Source organism: Equus przewalskii, chromosome 20 (assembly GCF_037783145.1).
Source record: "Equus przewalskii isolate Varuska chromosome 20, EquPr2, whole genome shotgun sequence".
NCBI classification, from domain to species: domain Eukaryota; kingdom Metazoa; phylum Chordata; class Mammalia; order Perissodactyla; family Equidae; genus Equus; species Equus przewalskii.
Genome location: NC_091850.1, coordinates 23,395,714 through 23,403,888, shown reverse-complemented (window position 1 = coordinate 23,403,888; position 8,175 = coordinate 23,395,714). Strand labels below are relative to the sequence as shown.

Below are 8,175 nucleotides of genomic sequence, written 5' to 3'. Positions count from 1 at the left end.
TAAAGAGACTATGAAAGGTTTTTCTTTATTTTTGAGTAGGTCTACCTAAAAGGCAAAAATTCTATGTTTTGTCAAAATAATTGCCTATGTTAAAAAAGCTGAGGCTTCTCTATTAAGAGACCTAAGGTTTTTATATTTTTAAATGTTTAACTCTCTGTGTTTCCCTTTAACATCTTCTACTGTCACTTTGATTAAATGGATAACCAAGCATAATTTCACAGTGGCCTATCATATTGTTTGACCAAGTATTTTAAAATTTTTGACAAAGTTCTTAAAATTCAAATTCAGAATAAAGTCTTTTTTGACCTGAAAGTAACTTTGAAATTTTCTAGCAGCCCTTGGGACTTCTCAAAGAATTTGTTCTCTCTTCTTAAGAAAAGGGAAATACTAAATTAATTAGGTTTATTTGTTATGTTAAACTGAACAGGAAGCATTGTGAAATAAGTGACACTAAGTCTACTTTATGGATATCTCTGTATTCATATGTTATTAATAAAAATCTTCTAAAAATTTGGGGCTGGTCCCATGGCCAAGTGGTTAAGTTCACGTGCTCCACTTTGGCAACCCAGGGTTTCACTGGTTTGGATCCTGGGTGTGGACATGGCACTGCTCGTCAGGCCACGCTGAGATGGCATCCCACATGCCACAACTAGAAGGACCCACAACTAAAAAATATACAACTATGTACTGGGGGGATTTGGGGAGAAAAATCACGAAAAAAAAAAAGAAGATTGGCAACAGTTGTTAGCTCAGGTGCCAATCTTTAAGGAAAACAAACTCCAAAATTAAAAAAAATTATATGAAATTCCTAAAAATCTGATATGTCCTGGCATGTTATAATTCTAGTCATTATCTTAAAAAGTTATATGTCACAGAAATAACCAAATTTCCTTGTCAATCTTCAGAAACACTCATGCAAGGGACTCTGACACTCACTCAAGAACAGGATTCCTTTGAAGTCCAAAAATGGAAAGAAATAGGGTAAAGTAGGGGCAGGCTAGCAATGTCAGGTATATGCAAGTGCCTGGTTCTAGGGCTCAATCTAGGGCAACTTATGAGGCACAATGGACAAGTCATGTGGAAATTTTTGTATTTTCCTTCCTGTTTTGTCATCTGAAGAAACCATAAACAGTAAAGACATATTTGTGTAAAATTTAATTGTGACAAATCTCAGCAAACAAAGATAAGCCAAACAATGAATCTTCTTCAAATATCATTGACCAAAAGGTGATACAAAATAACATGTTCAAACATTCGGACCATGGAAAGAAACGCCTCTGACATTCAGGTATCGCAGGTGAATCTTCTCACCATTCTGTATATGGCACAGAGGCTGTACAACTAACGAATGCAAAAGGCAGGAATACACATCCTTAATTTCCAGCTCCAGGGAAACTCCCAGTTTTTACATTCTTCTCCTCCTTTGGTAGATACTGACATTTGATTTCAGGCTCAGAGAAGATGGTAACAGTGACAGCCACTGGACCTAGTAGAATAGTGAAACAAAGATCATGGAAAAGGACAATTAGAAAGTCAAAAAGAAACTGCTGCAGGGAAAGTAACCTGGAGTTAGAAAATGAAGAATGCTACTGTTGACTTTTGTAGGAATACAGGACTCCACCATGTCACCAGATTGATTCCCCCAAAATGAACTATTTGCCACTGGTCTTCTGGATTGACGATTCACTCCATCCATTTCCCATCTAGTCATGGTTTTGCATCCTCTCTTCACTTCAGAGGGGTTTTCCCCTTCAGACACTCTCCACAAAAGACTTATAGGAAGCAAGAAAAGATAAAATTTGCCCTAAATTTCTGAATTGCATTAAAGTGAGTATTTTTTGGATATCATTAAGCAAGATAAGGAATGGCGGAGGGGTAGGCCTGGTTTAGAGTTCTCTGATGACATCCATAATTGCTGGTCAGTAAGTCTGTAGGAATTTAGGCCTGGAGCATCCAAATATGAGCTGAAGATATAGATTTGTGTCTTTAGTATGGTCTTGTATTTCAAGACAGGGGAGTGGACTTGCCCATCAAAGGTGAGTGTATGACATGAAAAGGGAGCATATGCTGAGACACAGTGAATTCAAATTGTTTTGAAGATTTGACCTGAATTTTTCTAGGTTGCAGAACCTGGAGTGGCTGAGATATTTCTGGCGTACCTTCTTTCTATTTTAGAGTGGGCCTATGGAGGACTTGAGTCTACTTCAGAGTGAATCTGAGAGGTGTTCTGTTTCCAGAATGAACTAGAATGCCTGAATTTGACCATAATCATCAGACTTTAACAGGTGAGATGATGACATATGGTTCTTAAGTTCATTCTCTTGAATTCAGATGAATAGCATACATATTTGCAAAGGGAGTCATACTAAGGAAGCACTTGGGAAAAAATGACCATGCAGGATTAAGGGTAGGAACAGGAATACAGAGTCTGGATTTTAAAAAAACGAATAGACCAGAGTTTTAGGAGCCCTTGATATCTGAATATCAGATAGCTTTCTGATTACTGGTTAAAAGTTATGTGCCATCCTCTGATAAGCACTTTTGAAAAAATATATTTAAAAAACTCTCAACAAAGATTAACTGAAATGTCCCATGAGCTAGGCTCCTGGTTCCAAGAGCCCACTCAAAGGACTAAGCCTAAAGTTAAGCAGATGTGTGGCCTTGGGGTCAATAGAGAGAGGGGATGTCAGCAGGAGGACCATTTGAGCCACAGCTCAACTATTAGATTGTGATCAATCAGAGGAACTCACTGCCTATAGGCGAGCATCATCTAATAAGATGTTTACAATTCTGTGATCTTGTATTTAGTACAGTGATAAGGCACTTTTTTGTGTTAAAAATATATATTAAGTATAATCTCTTAAGACTCACCAGATTTTTTATTTACTGTGTGGTTTTGGGTACTGTACATACTCAGCCACATTTCACCCTCCTTTCTTCTCTGTTGAACTGTAAGGCCTGAATGCCTGAAAACTACATTTCCAAATATCTCTTGCCAACAGAGTTGTACTTAGTCTTTGTCAAACGGAGGCAACTTTCTTGGATATGAGGCAGGAAAAAAATAAAAAGCCATGTCAGTTATGGCTGTGGCAGTGTGATGGGAGCACAAGTGGCCAGGCCCTCACAGCATGGGCTGCTTTAGTTTCTCTTTTCCTGACTGAACTTGACAGGTAGAGTATGTGTGACCAGGAGTGGTCCCAGAAAAAAATTTAAAAATGAGAATTTAGGATTGTTTTTCAGACCTAGAAATAAACATAACACTAGATTATGAGTGCTTGTAAATTTGCTAAACTTGAACATGAGGAGTGTTTCATTTCTACTGAAACATGGTTATAACCTTTTACAGTCTGGAATGAAGAATCTACTGAAGTCAAAATATTGGATGTCTAAGTGGTTGCTTCTATAGAAAATTATGATGAGATTGAGGACAACAATAACCACAGTGTGTGATGGCTGCTTCCACTGAATAACAGGCTTTACAAAAAAAATAATAGATTCATGAATTTAAATTTTTTGAAACAAACTCTTTCAGAAATACTCCCAAAATAAGCCTACTTTCTTATAGCAATGAGAAAGCCAAAAATCAGACCCATAATTTGGTCCTGTTAGAGGCAGAATTAAAATATAATATGAATTAACATCTTTACCACACTTCTCATGCAAGCGATGGATTTATTAGCAGTCATGGGACTCTGTGGATTCAAATGGGTTAATTTGGGTGGATCTTTATAAATATAAGAACTTTGAATGCCCACATCTCTCTGAGCTTCCCTTGGAGAAATAGTCCCTCTGGCTGAGGAGGGCAGCCCTTCCTTGATTAAAGACACTGAGGAGATCTCACCTGAGAAAGTCAGCTTCTAGGAGAATGCCAATTCACCTAACATCATAACCATCGTCACTCATTCCAAACCCATAACTAGATGCAGACACTAGAATGCCCCAAAGGGACAACTACAAAGTTTGAATTTGGATTCATTGCTTGCATATCAAAACAATGCTAGGGGTAGTTAATTTATATTGGCTGAAACCTTTGGAAATGAATTCTAAAGGTATGATATCAGGAAGCTCAGAACATAAGGTGAAACAGATAAAATTTATAAAGATGCAGGTAACAGAAATTCTAGATTCCACGTACATAAGCAGGTAAGGGAGGCTCCAATAGCTACAAATGGTTGATTAAAGACTTTATTCAATGGTAGCCTACATAGAATGAGACTGAGTTGCCAGAATTTTCCTGTAAAATTTAGAGGAAGAATCAAAAAATGTGTAAATATTTCATAACCCACCAATTCTCATCTGAGGTCTACATCCAAGAGAAATTCTCGCATATGTACACCAGAAAACAAGGAAGAGAATGTCCACAGCTGCACTGTCTACAGTAAGAAGAATTTGCTAGGGAGAGAGGACCAAAGGTCCATCAATAGATGAGTGGACGAAAAGATCTGTGGTATACGTACAGAATGGAATTATTTCACACGAATTCAAATAAATAACCTACAACAATATTCAAAATCGTGGCAGCATCTTAACAATATAATATCCAGAGAAATAATAAGATTCAAAGACTACACAGAACATGGTTGTACTTCACAAAGTAAAAACAACAAAATAACATTTAAAATACATGGATACATATTGATAAAAAATAAAACTACAGGGCCCGCCTGGTGGCACAGCGCTTAAATTCACACATTCCGTTCAGTGGCCCAGGGGTCACCAGTTGGGATCCCGGGTGCGGACATGGCACCGCTTATCAAGCCATGCTGTGGCAGGCATCCCACATATAAAGTGGAAGAAGATGGGCATGGATGTTAGCTCAGGGCCAGTCTTCCTCAGTAAAAAGAGGAGGATGGGCAGCAGATGTTAGTTCAGGGCTAATCTTCCTCAAAACAAATAAATAAAACTACACAAAAAGGAAAGCAGTGAATAAATGAACTCATAATTCAGGTAGGTTATCTTAAATTGCACTGTTGGGAAGATGAGATACAGGAAAATCACACCCACAAAAAAATTAGATCAGAAGATGGGTCTTATATTTACACCAAAAATGGATTTCTCAACACTGAATAGCAAAATTACATCTACCCATCCAGCCACAGGCAGAGTTACACAACCTCAAACCTCCCCAAGTGAGGCTGTTCATTCAGGAAATGGAGCGCACGGAGAAGCAAGCATAGTACACAATTTGTTTTCCATGGGCAGCCGGCTTAAGAAAAGAGACTGGGACGGGAAGGCTGGAATTTTCATATTCTGATCCCCTTAGAAACTCTACAAACAGATAATTCACTCAAGCACTGGGGAGGAAATGAAAAGATGAGGCAAGAAACTAAAATTATTCATAGAAAATTGCACCTCATAGAAATGGGAGGAGTGGGGAAGATGATTTCCCACTGACACAATAATTTCAGCATACTGAACTACCCTGTGAAAAGGCAAACTTCTGTCCCCAGACTGGCAAGTGCAAAGCTGAATATAAACTCAGAACCTAGGCAGAAAAAAGAGTGGCATTTACTACATACAGTGTTAAATATATTGTGCCCTCACTCGAAAAAGACCCACCATTAACTAAGTTGAAAAGGTAAGAAAATTATGGGAAATGTTGTAATTGTTGACAAAGGGCAGTTGGCGCGCACACACACACAGGGCTCCTTCAACAGGAACGACAAGCTGAAATCGCAGGCTCCAGGGAGAAGCATTCCTAAAATGGACCTCCAGTAGTAAAAACTGCCATTTTGAAGGTTTTATTTTTAAGGGGAGAAACTAAAAGATGTTTGAAGCCCAAGAGCAAACAGTAAGAGGAATTTGGTCACATGTTAGTGACAAAATTAATGCAAATTTCGTGCCAAATTCCACAGAAACGCCTTATAAACTGAAAGACATAACACTCAAGGTAACCGCTGCAGTTTGATTTCTATATTTTCACTTGAAAATACATATTTTCTCTACATATACTAATAAATTTTTTACACAAATCAAAAATTTAACGTATTCTTGTTAACTTTCTGAGTACAATACTTCTTTCCCTCTCAGCACTCAGATGATCCATCTCTATTGTTGTCGTTGATCCATCACAGTGGCTCCCAGGGAAACATGCTGTAGGAAGAAAGATGGAGAACTACTGAGAAAGGGGAGAGCCTCCTCCGCAGCTGTAAGGGGTCAGGCGCTGAGCATTCCGTCCTAACCCCCACACCCCCTCTGCCCCACTCCAAGTCGCGGGCTGGGCACGAGCACATTCAGCAGCTGTGGTGGAAAAGCTACTGAATGATATTTCTTCCAACTTGGGGCTCAGATCAATGACAGGAAAATGGAAGTTATTTTTTTCTACTTTCCTTCGCCAGATGAGGACCCTTACTCGGCTCCAGTGATCCAGTACTGCCCAGAGAGGGTCAGGTGGGCAAAGGTCATTAATAGGAGAAGGGAAGAGAGAAAAGGAGGGATTAACAACACTGAGGGTGGCGCTCGAGAAAGCAAGCATAAGCTTGCCCGGTGCACGCTTTAAAGCCGGCAGGATAACAGCCCTAACAACGTCGGGGTAGGAGGAGGCTTCTGGACCGAGGGGGACTTATCTGACGCGAAGTCTCCTCCCTCTACAAGCACACACATTTTAGTCCTTTCCTCTCTCCCTTCCTCCCAAAAGCCCTCCCATTCTTTCTTTTCGAGAGCTGACGTTTTGTTCGCCTGAGAACAAAGGGTTACACACACAAGGCTTAAACCCAAGGCTCCCTGGAGAATCCTGCCCACCCCATCCTAGAATTTCTGGAGGTGCCCACTACGACGAAGTAGAACAGCACAGCATGGAGGAGGGGAGACTCTTCCCAACTCCCCCACATCTGCTCCCCCGCAGCTGGTCTCTCCGGGTGACTGCTCGGTCTCCCGGGTTCCTCCCCCCGCATCTTCCCGAGTCGGCGCCGACCAGGGACCTGACCCGAGACCCGCCTTTTCTCGAACGCGCAAACGGAATCCAGGAGCCTCCCGAGCGGTCGGTTCGGCTGATTGGGAGATTCGCTCGGCGTCTGGGTCCCCGCGCCGCCCGCGCCCCCAGCCCGCACTCGGCCTCGCCCCTCGCTTCCCGCCCCCTCGCTGGCGGCTCCGGGGCCCGCGGGGTCAGGGAGGGCCGCCCCCGGCCCCACCTCCGCGGGAACTACCCGCCCAGCTGCCGTCACCCCACCCACGCCCTGCGAGGGACCCTCCTGCCACCTCCGCGGGCAAACTCTCCACCAAGCAGATCTGTGAAACGAAAGAAAAAAGCTTTGATATGTCGTACAATTTCATTTCCAAACAGTGCCCTGAAAACCAAAGAAATTTTTGGTCACTTAATATAGATGACTTTAGGACATTTCCATGGAACAAATGAGGGCGATTTCAATCTGAGGAGTTAAATAAATCACGAAAAAGAAAACTTCAGGAGGGCAAACTTTCGGAGCACTAGGCGGGCAGTCAGCGTCACAGCGCTCCGCGCAGGGCGCAGGCGCAGGCGGCGCTGGCGCAGGCGCAGTTCCCGGCCGCTGACTCACTAAAGCTTTGGGCTCCAAACTGTGCTGTGCATTTCGGATTACAAGGGTTCACAGGCTGACGAGCTGGGACAGCGCCTCCGCTCTTCGCGTGACTATATTATGACCGTCAAGAGCCCCAGTTACACTTTCGGCTTCATCAGCCTCTTGCTCCGTAAGAAATAATAGATATATTTCATGGATGCATTAGTTTCAAGACACTATATTAATATTACATATTAAACATTTTCTTTGACCTAGGATTTAATTCTTCTCTTCTGATTTTAAAAGAAATCAAAATAATTTTGTGGGCCCTTAAAAGTATTGTGGGGTCCTAGGTATTTTGCCTAGTGTGAAAGTCGGCCTTGCTTGTTCACTTACTGATTCCCGGGGGAGGCAGTTGGGGCTCTTTCTCAAGTTGCGGAGAATACTAAACCTGCTCCAAATGGGACTTTCCTTCTGCCACCGCAGCTTCCACAGTTTTTGTGCTGAGAGATAAGGCAAAGGATTCAACAATTGCCCAGCCTTAAGTTTTTATGCAGCCTCCATAAAGGAGTCTGTATTTTTGTGTGAATAAGCATACCTCCCAATGATGAAAATTATTCCTCCTCAGATCATTCTGCTAACACTAGAATAGTAAAAATAATACCTTCTTTCATTCAAGCCAGTTATACAGATAAAAGAA

General features: G+C 41.7%; 1 long non-coding RNA gene across 1 annotated transcript; it reads right to left on the bottom strand.

The window, feature by feature from the left end:
- Nucleotides 1–1,140: 1,140 nt before the first annotated feature.
- Nucleotides 1,141–5,825, bottom strand: LOC139077933 (uncharacterized). The gene is made up of 2 exons (XR_011530609.1): nucleotides 2,872–5,825; nucleotides 1,141–1,486 (listed from the first exon to the last, which is right to left on the bottom strand). It is a non-coding gene; the product is annotated as an uncharacterized lncRNA (long non-coding RNA).
- Between the last annotated feature and the right edge of the window lie 2,350 nt (nucleotides 5,826–8,175).